At 44.7% G+C, this 20,076-nt stretch overlaps 1 protein-coding gene across 3 annotated transcripts in view; it reads right to left on the bottom strand.

Annotated features, from left to right (window-relative positions):
• The window catches only part of atxn1a (ataxin 1a), a 92,018-nt gene that overhangs the window by 69,170 nt on the left and 2,772 nt on the right, over positions 1 to 20,076 (bottom strand). For 2 of the 3 annotated variants that reach the window (XM_035620016.2, XM_047330002.1), the window contains exons 2-4: positions 18,518 to 18,610; positions 17,320 to 17,481; positions 17,136 to 17,183 (exon numbers count right to left, since the gene is read on the bottom strand). The gene's annotated coding sequence lies outside the window, so the exon portion shown is untranslated. Of the gene's footprint in view, positions 1 to 8,145; positions 8,257 to 17,135; positions 17,184 to 17,319; positions 17,482 to 18,517; positions 18,611 to 20,076 lie in introns of those variants that run through there. The other variant, XM_035620014.2, reaches the window with a different exon arrangement.

Here is a 20,076-nt window from a genome sequence, read left to right as displayed (position 1 = left end):
AACCTCACATTAACCTCATTTATCTGTGTCGCAGCTCTTCCCTTGACCCTGCTACTCTCTGATGAACCCACCGGCAAAAACAAAAGCTCAATGTGCGGCAGACAAAAGCATGCACAAGCACAAAAGTACCTGATTAAAGACACAAATACACAAAGAAACGCCCAGGTCACGAACGTGTGAAAGCATACATACACACACAATATATACACATGTACACGCAGAGAGTTAGACCATTTTTCATATTCCTTCAGCACATGTTCAAACTGAACCCCTAGTGAAATGCTTTTTGGACATGGGCAGCTCACCTTAAAAGAGCAGACAAGCATTGTAGCAGGAACAAATGAGACAAATTTCATTTCTATGTACGTACAGTCCTGCTATATTTGTCTTTCACTGCACTTTTGCTCTACAAAGCAGTGCAAGTGATACCACCCTCCTAAAACATGTCTGTGTAATATATGGCTCAAATTACCTTGCCCCTCCTCAGCCAACAACGTATACAATCCAGTTACTTTGGAGGGGTGGTTCTTGGCAGTAGTAGCAGGCCACTAGAAAAACTCTGTGAAACTATAATCTATCATCAAAGATTATAGTCTAGGAAAGAGAAAGAGACACCCGCCAAAAACGCCCTTATATTGTAATCGGTGATTGACTCGTGAGGCTCACGGGCGGGCAGGGAACATCCTGGCCCACAAGGTTTTTTTTATCTCTGCTGCAGTGTTTTAGCACACCTCCCCGACTCTGCTAGCCAAATGTCCCTATTCCAATGTCAACGAGCTTACTACGTAGCGAAAGGAATGGGCAGAAATAATAGCCGATAAGTCATCCAGTCAGCCAGACGTGTATCCAGAAAGCTTCTCAGCTCGATAGACCGCAGCCAAGCATCTAGCCCAACGTCCAGCCAGATGAAGCTGATCCGCGGCCAGGCATCCACTCAGTCATCCAGTAAAAAAAGGATAAATTGGCCAAGCCACAGCTAGCAACCGGCAGACGGAGGGACAGACTGACGAAGCCTGCGATCCAGCAACTTGCTCTATTCAAACCACACCACAGCTAATATCAGAGAGGAAATAGTTTCAGCCTTACACACGCCGTTTTAAATATTGCCCGTGGTTTTAGTTGCACAGGCCCGTCTCGGCCTCTCATTCAATGTGGGCCCCCCTGACCATATGGTGACCCACGCCCTCTGTTTTCATTCACTGATGTATTGTCAAAATTGACGCTGATGGGAGTTTAGCAACTGGCCAAGAGCATACTGGAATGCCTGCACTTCACTGCACATGCCAAATCATGGATCATCGATGAAATCAGATGTTTTGGGATGCTCACTGCACTGACTCATCCCAAGCTGGCATGTGCTGAGACTTGACATCAGCATCCTCCGGAGTAAACAGTAGTAATGGAAAGAAGGGTTGGTGCCAAGAACAACATTGGTGAAGGGTGGGTTTTGGTATTCCAGGGATTGTTTCTATCACTGGCCATTTTCCTGTTATTGAATTCCTCTCTCTCAATGCATATCCTCCTGGCTTCAACTTAAGTAATTGTTGATACTCACACACCCAACTTGCAGCTGATGGTCTAGGGGCTTTGCAACCTAAGATATAACTTTTGTTTGTCCTCAATTGTCCCTGCCCCAATTGATCAGTTGCTCCTAAACTTTTATCAAAATCGATACAAAGATATTATGCAAGTAATTTCCACCATTCTGCTACAGTCTGCGCTGTGTGTAAGACCCCAGCTCCCAGCATTCTTCTTTCATCTCTCTTCCCCATCACAATCTATCTGACTGCGTCCTAGGTTGTCGGCTTATCCATGTCTCAGGCCTGGGGCTCTGTGGGGAGGAGAAGAGCCTGTAGGATCTGTCTGACTGCCAGTCTTTGTCAACTTCCCTATACTGTAATCCTCCACTGCCTCTGATAAGGATAAGGCAGAGAAGACGAGGCTTGCAGAAGGGAAGAGGAGATCAAGTCATGTAGACTTGGAAGACTGACGGGAACAACAGAGGTAGAAAAGTACATGACACAATATCATGTTTTTCAAGTGGGGAGATGAGTAGAAATATTATTTAGACAATGGACTTGGAGGACAACAAATTCAGCAACAACACAACATTCCAATCCCCCAAAAAAGGCCAGTGGCTTTGGCGAGCCACAGTTGAAAGAGCTTAGAGCTACTGCTCTGTCATGCACTAAATAATTAGAGATGTTCCGATACCATTTTTCCTTTCCAAATACCGATACATGGACTTTGCGTATCGGCAGATACCTAGTACCAATCCGATACCAACTTATATAGCCTATCCTAGCTGTATTCTACTAACCTTCTATCGAGGAATGAAAAACAATTCTGGGAAAAGAAAATTGCAATTTTATCTGGGTGAAACTACTTTAAAGATGTGTTATCGGATCGGTGCACAGATTTGCGTACTAGCCAATGACGACCCAGCATTTTCAGCAGTATCAGAGGCATTTCCGATGCTGGTATCGGAATCTGAACATTTCTATGTGTAACGCCAATAAGCATAGAGGAACCCATATAGAGCGAACAGTTATCTGTTTGGTTCTCCCACATTTAACTTTGCCCTCAAAGGCCAAGAAAACCCTTAAAATACCCATTTCCTCTCAGCCAGGCTTAGGGTGGAATGCAATAAAATATGAATCAAGGCGGAGAGATCACAGGAGGAACCCTGAATTAACTATTGCATGATGATTTACATGAAATATCACATTTGATGTAGAGCTGCAGGCACGGTAAAATCTTGCAAGTGAGAGTTTATTAAAAAGCTCTGAGGAGCTTAGCCGATCCGACGACTTGATTCGAGTTGATGCAGAAACTCAAATCTGTAGACGGAACACTTGTTTTTCGTTTTTTCAACATGAAGATGCTTTACGCTCTTCAATCCAATTCGGCCTTTCACAGCAACCTGCTAGGCATATAGACAACTGTATATCATGTCATCTACACTGATGTCCTCCAGGTTACAGACCCAAACCCAACACACAGCAGAAGTGAAGTCCCAAAGCCAGCTTCCCTTTCTCACATGGTTATTGAGCCATGTAGCGGCTTATCGACCCAACAGCGTGCCACAAGTTTGCAGGATGGCTTAAAACGCCCACTCCCCCGCCCCGCCACTCTCTGTCTGTCATTCATACATTAGAGTAGATTGCCACTTCAAATGCACACAGGGTCACCAGGCCAGCAAGATTGTGAATGCACTATAATGCTCTCTCTCTCTCTCACACACACACACACACACACACACACACACACACACACACACACACACACACACACACACACACACACACACACACACACACACACACACACACACACACACACACACACACACACACACACACACACACACACACACACACACGAAATCCACAAGTATGATCGACAGACAAACAGCCATCCTGTCTGAATGTAATGATGAATGCTTGAGGAAAAACTAATGGAACTTCCAAGTCTGCTGTCTTTATAGAGATGCCATAGCAGACAAAAAAATGCACGGCACACAAAAACACTGACGGTGGAATGTTCTTTCAAACAAAATACAAAAAAACTTTCATTGATTCACTTGAAAAACAGTATGCTGTGTGTGTGTGTGTACGTGGGTGTGCCCTTTCTCTTGTGTGAATGCATGTGTATATTGTGCCCTCATGAATAGAGGAGGATGAAAGGAAAAAAGCTGAAAAGGTCTGAGCGCACTGCACGGTTCAACGAGACAGCTCAATCTCTTGATCTTCCCCCATGCTATACTTTTCCAAAAAAAAAAAAAAAAAAAATGTTCTCTCACACACACATGCACTTTTGTTTCGTCCCACTTGGAAGCCCATACTATCGCCGCTCTCTCTGTGTACTGTATCTCACGCCTCTTGTATAGAAGGAGAACACAGAGGATTAACCTGTCACAGCAGTCTGGTGTGAATGCAGAACATAGAGGTTGGCATCCTTCTCATTTTTCCCACATCAAACATGAGGTTTGTGTGCGACAGTAACATAAAACATGGAAACAATTATCAGGAGAGGCGGGACGACGGAAACCGGAGAGGGAAATCGAATGAACATGCTGAACACTGTGTCTTCCTAAAACAAACATCGCTTGTGTGCATTTTGTCTCCTTTCAGTGTACAGTTATCTCTAAAGACTAGAGCTAAATCAACTTGTTTTCATTATTCAAACAACTGTCTCCTCTTTGCAACATGCTCGATGTGTGTAGATGAGAGTTTGCAGTGAGGTCTGTAGAGGCAAACAAAAGGGTACATCTGGAAAACTTTGCATATAGGAGATTCTGAGATTCTGTTGCATTATTATTAAACTTTTGCTAGACAGAATGGGAAACCAGTGGCATACTGTTCTGCCCCGGAACCACCGAAAACGTTTGCAGACGTTAGTGCAGTGCAGGGTTTCTCCGTTTTCATGAGTGTTCACAAGGAGACGCCGTGATGTGCCAGCAGACAACGCGAGCAAAAGCCTACAAGAACATTTACTCACCAATGCAGACGCCAAACATCTCGGGGGATGTGAGTAAAAGCTATTTCAGATTTTGAGAAGGGGGGGGGGGTAAGGAGCTTCTGTGCGTTTACACTCCACTACACCTCATGCCTGCAGTGTGTAACCTGTCAAAGTTATTCTCCATGCAAACGTTGACAGTAAGTGCCGCGGCTCCAACTAATTTCTCTATAAATATACAAAGACGCCCACATACATGTGTTTCAGGTGACTGATTCAATCTGTTTTCTCCTCCCACCCATCATTCACTCTGCCGCTGCCTGTACTCGCAGGTTGAAGCCATTTCTGTCTCGCATTCATTCAACCCTGAAATGTCCACCAAACTGTAACCTGGAAATCTCCCTCTGTCTCCCTCGACCACACACACACAGACACACTTACACACAATTTTCCTCTTTTCTCTTATATGGGCACCAAAGACAACACTGTGGCATGATCTCGCAGATGTGTGTGTGTGTGTGTGTGTGTGTGTGTGTGTGTGTGTGTGTGTGTGTGTGTGTGTGTGTGTGTGTTCACATGGGTTTGGGTGTGTGGGTCGGTGCACACATATGGCTCTGACAAATTAGCCAGGCTCAGTTAAATGGCTTGTGATTAGGACACATCGGCGTCTAATTGCCTCTCATTACCATTTGAAAGTGAGTGGCGGCTGAAATCATAGGCCATGGTGGCAGTGGTAAAGTGCAAACGCAGTGTGTGTGTGTGTGTGTGTGTGTGTGTGTGTGTGTGTGTGTGTGTGTGTGTGTGTGTGTGTGTGTGTGTGTGTGTGTGTGTGTGTGTGTGTGTGTGTGTGTGTGTGTGTGTGTGTGTGTGTGTGTGTGTGTGTGTGTGTGTGTGTGTGTGTGTGTGTGTGTGTGTGTGTGTGTGTGTGTGTGTGTGTGTGTGTGTGTGTGTGTGTGTGTGTGTGTGTGTGTGTGTGTGTGTGTGTGTGTGCGCGCGACCATGCCACAGTGGCATGGTGGCACAATGGAGCACTATAGTTTTGTCTTTCCGTGTCGCAAAAGCCTTCATGTTCGCCATATAAATAACTTTGATAGAATATAAAACTATTAAACCTGCTGCTCTTAGGTACCCAATCAAAGTCTTTGTTGCTCTAATCTGAAACTCCTTGATCTCCAACTGTTGCCTGATTACAACTCCTCACTTTACTTTTCCCGATACAGTTTCCTTTATTTCCCTCCCACTCATTGGCAAACCCAAAGTAACTATGCAAATTAGCAATTTGTGGTGTCAATTTAGTAAATTTCCCCTGCATGACATTATTAAATTCCTATCTTTTCTCTCATCTTATTTTATCAATTTAAGACATGTATATTTAAGCAATAGCTCACGACAGGCCGTGGTATACGGTCATTATATCACAGCTAAGGGGCGTTGTTCGGCCCTCCGCTTCGAGTCGGGTCGGCGACCCCCTTAACTGCGATATAATGAGCGTATATCTCGGCCTGAAGTGAGCTATTGCTTTTATATTACGGTTACAAGTATGGCGAAATGATAGAAATAGACATGCTACAATTAGATATTTTTATTTCGTCAAAAAAGCATTTTTTTTTAACGAATACAAAAAAGTAGTCCCTCCTGGCCGCCTGCACAGTGCACGGCGGTTGATAGGCTACGAGATTCGCCGGCAATTTAAGTTTGCAGGCTACTGTGGGTCGTAGCCCACGTCAAAACTACAACCGTTCAACCTCACCGTGTGCTCTGAGCTCTCGTAAGTTTCTTCAACTTCACTCCGTCGCTACTCACGACGTAACTACCTCGGTCGCAGAGTTAAACGAACCTGGGCAAACTGATTCGACGTCATAGCCATTGTATACGCTGTAAAAGTATAATTTAACTCTAATATCAGATAAATCAATACTATTCGAATGCCATAAATACTAGTCGAATTTGTATTTTTTGTAAAGGTGGCTTGGGCTCGGCTTTCTCATTTCAACCTACATTAAATGAATGTTGTCTAGGTAAAGGTAAAAGATTGGGGTGCAAAAAAAATTTATGCTGTGCGTGGACCCGTTTGATGTTCTTAATAGTAAGTTAATGATTAATGCATTCATATATTGGGTGCATGTGTTTCATAATTAGGGCCTGAGCACCGACTGGCTGGATGCTGGCGAAGGCCCTATTGTTTTCCTTGCATTTATTATTAATATTATTATTATTGCTACTATTATTATTCTCCTTGCGCGCTGCCCTCATTTTTCACTGCCTAAACGCAAATGCAAAGTCCCCAAAATGTGCACACTTGGCCAGAAATGGGATGTAATTTGCGTTGAAGTCGACTTGTGCATGGGGGTCGAATATATCGGGTGCACGTGTTTCATAATTTATATTAATACTGCATATGCCGTCAGAGCTGTGACTAATAGCCTCTCGGTGACATGTTTGAAGGGTGTCCCTGCGGGACGACTGGTACATTCGCTGCCTTAGGGGAAAAGAAAGCAAGTCAACAGGCTGCAGGACACGAGAGACGCGATCAACAAGTAAAGCTGCTCAAAAGTGCAAATAGCTGCACAGGCGCCGTCACACGAGCGGAAGCTGCGCGGTTGCGCGCGTCTGACGAGACGAGTGCAGCTTCTTTCTTTCTTTCTTTCTGTCTTTCTTATTTTTTTCCATCCTCAGCAGTTGCGTTCGTCCATCCACTCGGTCTCGTTCGGACGCCGTATTAAATTCATAATGGGAGTGGAGCATCCCAGAGCCTACCCCGAGAGCAACTCCGAGGTGTAAACAGAGTAAAAATAGTCCGCTATCGCAGGCTTTCCCTACAGTCCCGTTATATAATGGTCCAAGCTCGGATGAATGACATCACGGGCAGTCCGAGGAGCGATCACAACCCCTTCGTGTCCTCTGCGACCAGCTGGCGATGTGAAAAAAAACCCAAAACAAAACAAAACTAAAAAATGTTACAACAAATGAAACCAACCGAAACAAAGTGTCGAAACACGCTGAACTGGTGGGAGTGCGGGTTTTTGTGTTTTTTCCCTCTTCACGCGAACGCCGCACGGCTCGTGTGTAAGTAGTTCGCCTCGACACTTCCGCGATTTACAAATGCGCCGCTCGTCTTCGACGGTCCCCGTCGGCGCGGGGAGAGTTCGGAGAGAAGACGCGTCCGGCCCGAGGCGACGCTCTCCGGCGGGTGTGTGTGTGTGTGTGTGTGTGTGTGTGTGTGTTTTACCGCTGAGATAAACGAAGTCTGCGAAGAGCCAATGTTTGAGCCGAGGTCGAAGTGGCGCAGTTCACCGTGGAAGTGCGGCGCTCGGCTCGGGCTCGCCCCGGCGGACGCGCTCCTCGCTCGGCCAGAAAAAAAAAACCCCAACCTCCCCCTGCTCCGCGAACTACTACTTTACATTAACGTCCCGCCGTGACAGCGGCACGCACACACGCCCCCCCCCCCCCCCCCCCCCCCCGCCACTTATAACAACGAGGGTCAGGAGGTGAAAGTTAAACATGTTCACGAGGCTTTTGAAGTAAAAAGAAAAAAGCGGAGCGCAGAGTCAGCGCCACCCTGCCCCGGTTCTCCCAGCCATTTTCCTCTTAACAACAGAAGAGAGACGGGGGGGAAGTGGCTGCGGTCAAATAAAATAAGAGCGACGCAATGACAAGGCTGGAGGAGAGCAGCTCTGTGGGACTTACTGTCGGGTGTGACGGGCTCCTTGTTGCCAGGGCTCCCCTGCTCTGCTCCGGCGCGGACGGTGGAAAGCGTCTCGCTCCTAATGATGTCTGCAGCTAGTAGCTCCCTCCCTCCCTCTCTCTCTCTCTCTCTCTCTCTCTGCCCCCACCTCACAGAGAGAGAGAGAGAGAGAGAGAGAGAAATGGAGCAGTTTGTAAGCTACTCATGCAAAAATGTGTGAGAGGCCTCGGAGCAGAGCAAACAGCGGCGGAATTACGAGATGAGTTCACTGACAGCAGCTACCAGGGAGTGAGAATACACATTATGGGTCCCATTATGAGTTTAGTTCAGAAGATGTATCCACAGCACAGTGTGTGTGTGTGTGTGTGTGTGTGTGTGTGTGTGTGTGTGTGTGCAAGAGAGAGAAAGTAAAAAAGATAATTGTGTAATGTTTCATTGTATGGAAAACTTCTATTCTAAATTATATAGATAGATACGTAGGTAGGGAGGTAGATAGATAGATAAATAGATAGATAGATAGATAGATAGGCAGACAGACATACAGGTAGGTAGGTAGGTGGATAAATCGAGAGATAGATCGAGAGATAGATAGATAGATAGATAGATAGATAGATCGGTATTGTTTTTCTGTGTGCAATCAGTTTAAACGTCATCATGACAAATGTAAGGCAAAAGTTTCTATACTTCCGTGCCAGATTTGAATATTTATATATCAGGACTACATGAGATTATTCATTTAAGTATGCACGATATAACAAATTTGCAGACATAGCCTGGATGTTATTCATCAAACCTGTGCTGATGTCAGACCAGAAGGTCCTGGCAATGACTGACAGGTAGTCAGCTGACCGTGACAAGGTGGGAAAACACACACACACACACACACACACACACACACACACACACACACACACACACACACACACACACACACACACACACACACACACACACACACACACACACACACACACACACACACGATGTTGATGAAAGAAATTTACTGCATGAACTCATTATTTCAGTAATTGATAATTCACTTTTAGATACAAAATTAAATTGGCTCTTTTAGACTCAGTCACATATTTAACCTTTTCAAAAAGACTGTGAGGTTCAGCAGTTTCCCTGATATGACCTGTTCTTACAATAACGACCATACATACTGTATATATTAGAAAACACATTCAAATCTAAAAGTAAAGACAGTACTGATGATTAAGTGTTAAAATCAACTGATAAAGTTGATATTAGAGGGTGTGTAAATATCCCCCGTTCAACCCTCCCCACTGTTTTGAGTGTGTCTTTTTATAATGTTGACCTCCGTGACCTCTCCCAGATTTTCCAATATGGCAGCGGGTGTCTTTGCCTCTCCGTCACGGGAGAGTGCAACCTGACACTGCCCATGAGCCTTTGGGCTGCGCGAGGCTGCAGAGTGACAGACGATCGGGGATGTATCCCACTCGCTGCCAGTCACTCAATAAAGTGGCCTATTGTCCGCCACTCTATTGTGCCCTTGTCACACGTACGCCGAACAAAGGGACAGAGAGGTAGGCTGCCCTGTGTGCCGCAAGGCTAGCATTACATTCGTGGCCTGAATGCATAGAAATGGAGAGACACAAACAGTCTGGTGGTGAATGGACTTTTTGATATTTGAATGAAGAGTTTCGGTTCACGGACATTCATCATGCAGACTGTGTATACATGCTGTGCGATACTTGAAGTCCCTGTCCCCTTCATGTGTGTGTCATGTCAGAGCTCAGGAGGAAACAGTAAGTTGAAAACATGTTTCTGAATATATCACAGTGTTCACGATGAGTGATTTAATTATAGGTTTGCTTGGCGTCTTGCCAGCTCACATAACTGCATGCATATACACATTTGCATCCACGCAAGCATGTACTTTCACCGTTCTACTCTCTTGTTCCACTCTGCATGTATGTACAGGTATACGCCTACTTTCTCTAACAATGGATTGATGAAAGGCTTTACAGTACATGTGCTCCAGGTCAGACTTTTTTCTTTTGCACTAAAATCACAGCAAGGCCAAAGACGTCAGTTCAGTAGTATCCTGTCCTCATTTGAATGAATTGCACCATTCAGAGTACAATGGGAATACGAGCCATGGTTGTATGTGCGTATGTGCAGGGCCATGGCGTGCCTGAGCAATAATAGGGAACTGCTCCCGAAGGAGGAGCAGATTCTTGGATAGGTTGGGTTACTCCCTGGAGTGGAGATGTACCTGTGTTCTTTGTAGGAGGTGTGACCCAGTGTACCTCCAGGGACAACCACAGTGTACCAGGTGTGGCCTGTGTGGGACGGGCCCTGAGGTATTGAGACTGGCTGTTGAAAGCTGCCTACCTCTTGTGAGGTCAAATTACTCATATTTTAAATGTCAATTTTTCAGCATGGTAGCCAAGTTGAAAATCAGAGGCAGAATATGACAAGCCTCATCACCAGCCAAGTAGAAAAAAAAAAGACAAGCTATTTCCCAAGTATTTTATTTCCTCACTTATTCTGACCAGCAAAACCAAGGAAGAACTCAACACTCAACCAAAGACGTTCAACTAGATAAGTCATCCACTTCACTGACAAGTATACACAAACAAGGGATTGGACACTTCACCTGGGATATGAATAAATAACACACTGAGCTTAAAACATGCACTGAGGCAGATAAATAATTGATCGTCACCAGCCGTTGGAAGCAGCTCTTAGGGGATTTTCAGAGATTTTAATGGTGATGTACATCGCCTCTTTATTGGACAGTAACAGACTCACACAGAGTCTAAAGTGCACGCCACTTAACACGGCACACGCAAGCCATCGAGCACCCCAGCTCCTCAGGCATTGAGATGGCTGCATCTTCCACACATATGTGTGAATTGCACGATTCACCCGCTCAGCCGGTGTGAAATATATATGCAGGAGGAAGAGTAGGCTAACGCGCTGACGTTTTGGCTCTTCACATTCTCTGCAATATCCAATAAGGACTTTGTTTGTAGCCTGCAGGAGGGGGGGGGGGGGGGGGGGGGGGGGGCTCGTCCTGTTTGCTTTGAAAGCAGCTGTCACTTCAGATTTCAAGGCGTCTGTCTGCTGCAGTTACAGTGTGTTTCACAGCCGCTCACTGCTCCCCCTCTTGCTCAGATATGGAAGTGTTTACCGAGTTTCCGGGCCGGTGGCTAGACAGTGTCCTATCAAACGTGTGAAAGAATATACTGTACTCATATACTTTATACAATTCATATAATCTGTCACTAAAATTGTATTGCTAAATCGACACCTTTGACACGCTATTACAGTGTGGTAGCCCCAAAATGTATTTGTCAGATGAACTGCCACAGCCCTGTCAGATGAATTCAAGAAACCCCATTCATTGACACCACTATGTATTAAAAACATTATTTTCATCATTTTTATCAAGGAAAGTGTTTATTTATCCATTCATTCGATCTATTTATTTCAAATGATTACTTTTAACTAATTATTTGAACTGATTTCCCATAAATTTACAATATATATGTCCACAATTAGTCCATATTGTTAATTAGTTTTATTAAATTTTTTGCTTGTTTGCTACAATTTTATTTGTTCCAATTTCAACAAATTGTGTCCAGGCTTTAGCTTACTAAATGGTTTTTTTCTTTCATTTTTTTTTCTTCTCTCCTTGAAAATTAGTCGAGGCAACTCCAATCAGTAAGTAACAATCACAAGCTCACTGATATACCATCATTTTCACACCACCTCTCCAACAACCAAATTACACAGGCTTAAAGTTGCCCTTGCAAGTGTAATCCTGCAATGAATGCCTGCTATTGGCTAACCTGTTCTCACACACCTTCCCCGTTCCGCGACAAGGGAGAACGAAGCGGGGAGGATTAGGATGCAAAGAGAGTTCCCTAATCTGTGTATTAACAGCAGCCAATTGAATCAGGCTGTCCACGGGCAGGCCGATTTTGGGAACTAATCTGGAGTGCCTTAGTGTGATCAGAACAAAAAACCCTGCACCTAATTGGAATGGAGAAACACAGAGACTTAGTTTGCTCATATCCTTAAATGTGACTCATTCTCAGAGCCCAAACACACACATACAAGCTTTCGCACACGCACGCCTCACAGAGAAATCCGACATCTGAATGTCGTCGTGAGGATTGCAGGAGGTCAGAAGTGACATTACGTCTCGCATTGCTTTGATAAAACACAAAGAAGATCGGAAAGAGAGGCACAGAGCAGAGAAGCGCGTGGTGTGTTTTACAGCCGTGTGAATAAATAATTGGCTCTTAGTTCTGGACCAAGAACTTATTATTAGTCTGCTGCCTTTGTAGAGGGGACTGCGATATCGCAGAAAACACATAATGTTTTCCTCACTTATTATACAGACTCTGGAGTGTTGTTGCACCCTTTGTACTTCCTGTTTGAACCTCAAATCCTACTGGTGCTGATCTATTTAATTCCACTTTCACCTTTATTGTAATTCTCTATGCCTTAAAGTGTCGGCTGGTTCTCGAATGGGATGTCGGTGTTCAGTTATCAATGCCCCCCGAATAAAAAAATATAACAGCCACTCATGTATCATAGATGAGCATAGTTCCTATAAGCCATCATTTTCTTTGTTTGATAAGGGCTACAAAAAATGTCTGTTATGTCTGAGTCCTTCTCCTCCAACTTTGATTATTGACTTGGCGAGGGAGGCTAGCCAACTCTCTCACACACACACACACACACACACACACACACACACACACACACACACACACACACACACACACACACACACACACACACACACACACACACACACACACACACACACACACACACACACACACACACACACACACAGAGAGTACAAACAGTGGGGATATCAGCACAGGTCTCTGCAGCACCCAGCCAGCCACTCTGGGGTCAGCGAGGAGTCAGCTGGATAATAGATGATCTTGAAAGTGGCATCTCACAAATCTGTAGAACTCGCCTTGCCCCGCGCCTGTCTGATTCCCCCCCCCCCCCCCCCGTTTGTGTGCGACAGTGCGACAGTGCGACCGTGTTTGAACAAAGAGAGACACTGACAGTGTGAGGAGCTGCAGTTTTTTTTCGCAGCACAAGTGAGAGGGAGGATGACAGAGGCAGAGGCAAAGGAGCGGAGAAGGGGAAAGTGGAGCAGAGTCTCCCTTTGATCTGCTGCGAAGTTGGCATGCGAGTGGTATTAAAAAACAATTTCAGCAACTGGGATAATCAATGACATGTTATTGTTTGACATTTTGGGGAATGCACTTATTTGCCTTTCTTTCCGTGCGCCAGATTAGATCATGTTAGTCTCATATCTCACTGTTAGTCACTTCGCTTTGCTTGGCACATACACTGGAAACAGATCTTGTGGCCGCACTACGTTGTGGAAAGGAGCAGAGATTTCCTGGAGACAAACAAATGAGGGCAAATAATAAAATGTCAAAATATTGCCATATTTCTCTTATGACGGATCAACTCAATTTTAACCTAATTTGAAAATATCAGTCTGTATCTGATGGATATTTTTCACAATTTTCATGTTGTATTAACACAATGAACAGTCCTGTACTGATCAACCCATAAAGAAATCAACGGTTCCTCGCAGGCCTGTATTATTGTGAATGCCGTTAGAGGACGAGTGAAGCGAGAAGACAGCGCACCACTGCAGATGCCCCGTCTTGCCACGCGCATTGATTACAATGCGCCACGGTCGTCGATCAATACTGCGTCTGTGGCTTCACCCCGCTGACCGCCATCATTAGCGCCTTCCATCGCGTTCCACCTCTGTGCCCGCGATGCCATCAGCCACGTGTCTCTATAGCTTGCCCTTTCTTCTAAAGGAGGAGTCACTGCTTTCTTTTCGCAGGGCTTCAGAGTCACTGGCAGGAGGATTCTGAAACTTTCTGACATATCCAGAAAGTTAGTTTGTCGTTTGCAGTGTGGATGCAAAGCTACACTGGATGCTGGCTTCAGATAGACACTTGCTGCGACAACCTGAGACCTATGTCTTTCTGCAAATTTCACATTATGTCTTCTTTCATTTCCTCCAACGATCTACAGTTGTGTTCAAAGCGCAGTCACTTCACTGTAGTCAGTACAGGTTAAAGTGCGTCTGCTGCTTCTCCCCACATGAGCACAATCGGTTCAATGCACTCCAGTGTTGAACAACCTCGCAGTAACGGTCTATTTCAATTATTATTCTCGAGCCACTGCATTTTGTATCTGTAATCTCACTCATCCTTTGATTCTGCCACCAAAGTTATTTGACCGCTGCTGCTCTTCAAATGCAATTGGACGTGACCAATCCGCCCGGCCGGATCGTCTGGATGCCAGATTTCAAAGGCCCTTTCAAAAACCGGAATCAATAAAGTATCAACCACGCAGCTTCCCCAGACGCCCGGCGGCCACAAGAGGCCTGAAAACAATGTGCTTGTACAAACGCAGCAACGCCATCGATTAATCTTCATCACCGCGTCTCTTTTTTCTCTCTGTGTGCATGTCTGGGGCGTTCATCCTAAGTGGAGAAAAGCTCTCTAATTGAGAGAGTCCAAGGACGAGGCTGCTGAGTGGGTTTCTAACTGCTTGTTTATGCCGGGGGACAGCGAACCTTCGTGCTTGCATGTGATATTGTCGTGCTTATGTGCTATCTCTTGCATGGGGGAATGTGTTACAGTAAATGAGGGAATACTAACCTTTGGCGTGGTTACCATAACCCGAGGCTGTAAATCCACAGGGTGATTTGAGTCACTCTCATAGTAGGTAATTATTAACACACTCTACACACGGTTGTCTCAGCTTCTGCCAGTACATTAAGATCTTTGAGGTTTCGGAGATTCAACAGTGCACTCTGACAACGCAATAGTGGCTAATGATACAACACTAAATGTGGATAAAAATGAAGCAGAGGTTTATATTTAAAAAAAAAAAAGGAGAAACACTATTGCACAGATGTGCGTACATTCACCACTTTGGCAAATGATATCCTGCATAACTTTCTTTTTTCTTCTTCTTCTTCACCCCTGATGCATGTGACTGCCGACGACATGCATCAACACCTTGTTGGTCGGGTGTTGGCTCCATCTCAGCGTCACATTGCTGGTCAGTCTCTCATTTCTGCCAAAATCAAATTAGACGCGTGGTATTGTCTTGGCAGGCTTCCCTACAACCTCCTGATGTTCCCATCAGCTGATGGTCATCCTCAAATGTATGCTGTCAACACTTGAGAGCACGTCATCATTTTAAACTTTGAATGAATGGGGTTAATGTGGTTAACAACGGATTAACTCTTCAGATAAAGGAGACTCGGTTAATCGATGCATCACACACACACACACACACACGTGCAGATTGATACTAATGCAGAGTAATGACAACGTGTTAGGCGGAACTGTTTCTGAATATTCAGAAGGGATTCAAAAGTTGGCTTATTTTTATTGAACGTTCTGCAGTGTTGTCATGTTACTCTCCTCTTCCTTTTCAGACAACCCTGTAGTCTCTATTTATAGATCACTTCCTCTTTGAATTCTCAGTTCTTGGGAATTTCAATTATGCAGACGCTTTTAAGTATATTAGCTGGAATAGCATAACATAACTCAAGCCTGACCATGGATCATTTGCTGGCGTCAGTGTCCACAGCAGGCCTTATTTAATATAAAGCTGTAGACGGCACAAAATACAGGGAATACTTTGTCCTACTAATGCCCCCGCAGCCCGACACAAGCTTACCCTCACTCCATTTCCAGATAGTGTGTCACACTGCAGCCGATGATTTCATTTTCTGTGTGTGTGTGTGTGTGTGTGTGCGTGCGTGCGTGTTAGTGTGTGTGTGTGTGTGTGTGTGTGTGTGGGGGGGGGCTCCCAATTCCCAGAAATATCTTCAACGATGAACTCTAAACTTGGCCAAATGATTAAATGGACACAACTGGAACAAAGACACATTTCAACACACATTCAAAGATGCCAGTGGACACGAAACACCCTCCCTATGCAGCAGCTGATAATGAAAAGATGTACCAATTTATAGATTGTGAAGTGTGGTTCAAAAAATGAATGATGTTTGATACAAAACCAAAAAAGCCAAAGAACAGGGCAGGACACCAACTAGTCATACTGCTTTGTGCAAAGGGCAAACGGCCAGCAAAAAATATAATGGCAATTTATAACAGTTGCCACCAGCTTGCACCAACAAATAGCTACTTTATATGGAAATGTTCAGACATGTCCTGCCCTCTAATAGCAGAACTGAAACTGCTCCTCACAAACTCTCCAATACCTGCTTGCAAACATCTAATTGTCATTATCACTTTCACAACTTCATTGGTTTGTCGGCAGCTCTTTGGTGTTATGTCACCAATTATCCATTTTGTCCACAAGATTCAATGGACTGTTCCTGTCACTTCAGTGCAATTATAGAGAATATTCTGATAAATCGCTTGATATAAAAAAGACAAACTGTTCAATTAATGTATCTAATTGTTTCGATAAATATCACTACCACTTAATGAAAGCAACCGATATTGTACATTGATCTGCATATAACTGCAGTACTTTCTGCAGTTATATGCGTTATATCTATATATGTGATATCTGTATGTGTGTGTGTGTGTGTGTGTGTCTGTGTGTGTGTGTGTGTGTGTGTGTGTGTGTGTGTGCCTGCGTTTGTGAGTGTGCTTGCTTGCCATGCTAATAATAGCAGACCTCCAGAAGCTGACCCAGCATTAACACATGTTGTCAGTCAGCAGGCCAGATTATGACCCATCAGATTGTTATTCTGCCATCTGGGATGGGATTTTTTTTCCCCCATCCATGGAGATTAAAACAGTGTACACGACTACTGTACATACTGCTCATTACTTTTATAAAATATGTTCAGACATTCTGCAAATTATCAAGTAAGCTACTTTTTTTCAACTTGGTAGGTGTCGACAGGAGCCACTTAATTGGAAGACTAATTCACTCTTCACCAGGTTCCCCATTCCCACTTTCTTACCTTCTATTCTGGTACGCCTCTCTGTGTCACTCTCCCTCTTCCAAGTCACTAAAGAAACACACAAATTCACCGTCTGAGGAGATACTCGTCAACACATAAGGACATAGAGTACGCTTACACAAGCTGCCACTTTTTTAGTTCTTAGATGTGAGAGTCGACGGGACTCCGAGCATACAGTACATACCTCCACCAGGGGGGAACCAGGTGGCGAGACACTGATCCTGGGTCACTGCTGGCTGTTATGGCCTGGAACGTGAAACTTCTGTGAGGGCCAAACACACAACCTGCCGCCTTGTTTCCAAACAGCCTCGCACAGATGACGGAAGTGCTCCGCAGGGACTGTCTGCTGGGGGATTACATTCACAACTCAGTACTGTATGTTCAGTATGTTGATAATAATCACACTCGCACACGCACTCACACCGACACGCAGACACAATCTGAAAAGCCCCTCAGGGATGTCTGTTTGGACATAGATTGATGCTTCAATTACTTCAAGTGCTCTTTATGGAAACACTATTTGTGCCACTGCTTTTTTAAAGTGTATAAATAGAAGGGACTGTTCACGTCAACCTGATAAATGTTTTGTGTTATTGCTCATGTCCCTGCGTGTGCTTAAGTTGTGTAACAGTGAACATGTGAGAAAATAATGTGCAGTGTGTGTGTGTGTGTGTGTGTGTGATAGTGAACTCTTAAGAGGGTGAGGCAGAGGGTGGGGTGCATTTGTGGATGTTAGGCAATGCAGAACAGCTGACAGTTCTGCTTTGTACAAACACGCATATGCACACACACGCACGCACGCACGCACGCACGCACGCACGCACGCACACATACACACACACACACACACAGAGCACAATGAGACTACTGCTCTGTCATCGGGTGCTTACCACTTCCTCCTCCTCCTCTCTGCTCGTCTCCTCCCTCTATCTGTATATAGTGTAGTACTACATGCTCTGGCTGACAGCTCATGCCGAGCCAGCTCATTCCACATTATTACTACTTCAGATGTTTGTGGCCCAGAAGCTCGCTGATTGGCTGAGCCCTCTCCGGCTGCAGAGGCTTTTGAGAACCAATGGAGAGGCTGCTCTGGGGAGTGAGCAGCCACACAGTAAAATTCAAAGAGGAACTCCCTCTACTGGGCATTACGGAGAATGTCTGGGTTTATCTGAACACACACACAACTGGCTGCTAATGAAATATAATATTATACTCACTTCACCTGGGAGGTTACGTTTGTTTTACAACATTTGCTCATACTCCCATTAGTAATGTTTTATTTGCTGTCTTACTTTTGCCCAGCGCCAACTGCTCAGTCACTTAACTATTACTACATGTTTACATAAATCATCTGTGTATGAATGTAAGCATATGCAATTTACCTTTTACCCCCCTTTCGATCTCATCAGAATCATTCTTCCTCAATGACTCTTCTGTCAATCCGAGAGCGGCCCACTGCCGCCGTGCACTCATGCCTGGGTGGAAATAAATATAAAACTGCTTCACATGATTTATAAAGACACATGAAGACCATGCAGAAGAGCCACGTGTCCAAGTACAGAGACCTGTTGCTGTTTTTCAACAGCAGGCTGCCTCACCCATCGCAGTCATGGAGAGCGCGGAAGGATTTTCTGAGGGTGGAGTGAATGTCCCTCTATAAAAATATCAGTCTGCTGAGTCAGATCAAAAGACCAGTTGTGACAGAACTTTAGAGGGTGTATAACAGGAGCAGGAACAGGAAACTTTGCTAACATATTCATGACCTCAGTTTAACAAGATGTCAGTGCTCAAGTGCCCAGAATATCAGTTCATCTTTATAAAAAAAAACAATACTCTGCTTTAAACTGCTCTAGTCTGGGTTAGGTCATACTTGATACAACAGTTAGTCATGGAGTTCCGCAAGGTTCATTGCTGGGACCAATATTTTTTTTTTAAACCATATATATGCTTCTTTTAAGTCATCTTCTTGCACTTCTTTTAAGCGCCACATACATTTCCATTCCTATGCAAATGACACCCAGGCCCCGGCTGTATTTATCTATGAAACCAGAGTAAAATAACCAGGTCAAAATTTGATGAACTGTAGTTCTTAACTTCTTCTTTCAGACAAAAACCCTGAATACCTCATAAAACATTATCTCATCAAATGGTTCCTTTGGATGACACCGTAAGGAACCTGGCCGTTATTCCAGACCAGGACCATGTCCTTTGACTAAGACCAAACAAGTCTCTGGGACAGCCTTCTTCCACCTGCACAATATCATGAACATTAGAAATATCCCGTCTCCAGAGGACACTTATAAATAAGTCCATGTATTAGTTACCCCTAGACTGAACTACTGTAATTCTATAGAGAGAGGATGACCCAATACCTCATTCTTTGCAGTGGCCCTCTGTAAGATCCAGAATAGAAATCAAAATCCTGCTGCTCACTGTACGTACAAAGCATGACCAAGCCCCGTCGTATCATAAAAGAGCTTTTAGTTTACTAATAGATCACTTAAACTGCAGGTCAACATGGTTCTAAGAGGTTCTACGTGTAGAGTGGGGGGCGGGGCAGGACCCTCTGCTACCGGGGGCCCTCTCTTGCGGAACCAGCTCCCAGCCTGGGTCCCAGAGGCAGGCGTGCTGGCTGTCGACTGCCAAGGATTTGTGTTTCAGATGGTTTGAGCGATGTTCACATGCCGCCGCTCTCTGAAGTCGGTGACAACATCGCGATCACAAGGCAGGTTCCGTCAATGCAAGTCCACTGGGAGATACTACAGGGGACGCCTGGAGTGTTCAGAGCGGAGGTATAAGGGAACAAATGCAAGGTCAACACACAGTTTAGTGGAACCGTTTCCCTTCAAAGATCAAGTTCTGGTTGAAGTCGTCCCTTTGCTCAAGTCCTACGCTGTTCCAATGTTAAGTTCAAAAGCATTTGTGGCCTTTGCATCCTCGA

Source organism: Scophthalmus maximus, chromosome 22 (genome assembly GCF_022379125.1).
Source record: "Scophthalmus maximus strain ysfricsl-2021 chromosome 22, ASM2237912v1, whole genome shotgun sequence".
NCBI lineage: Eukaryota > Metazoa > Chordata > Actinopteri > Pleuronectiformes > Scophthalmidae > Scophthalmus > Scophthalmus maximus.
Note: the sequence above shows the minus strand (reverse complement) of the source record. Positions and strands in the feature narration are given on the sequence as shown.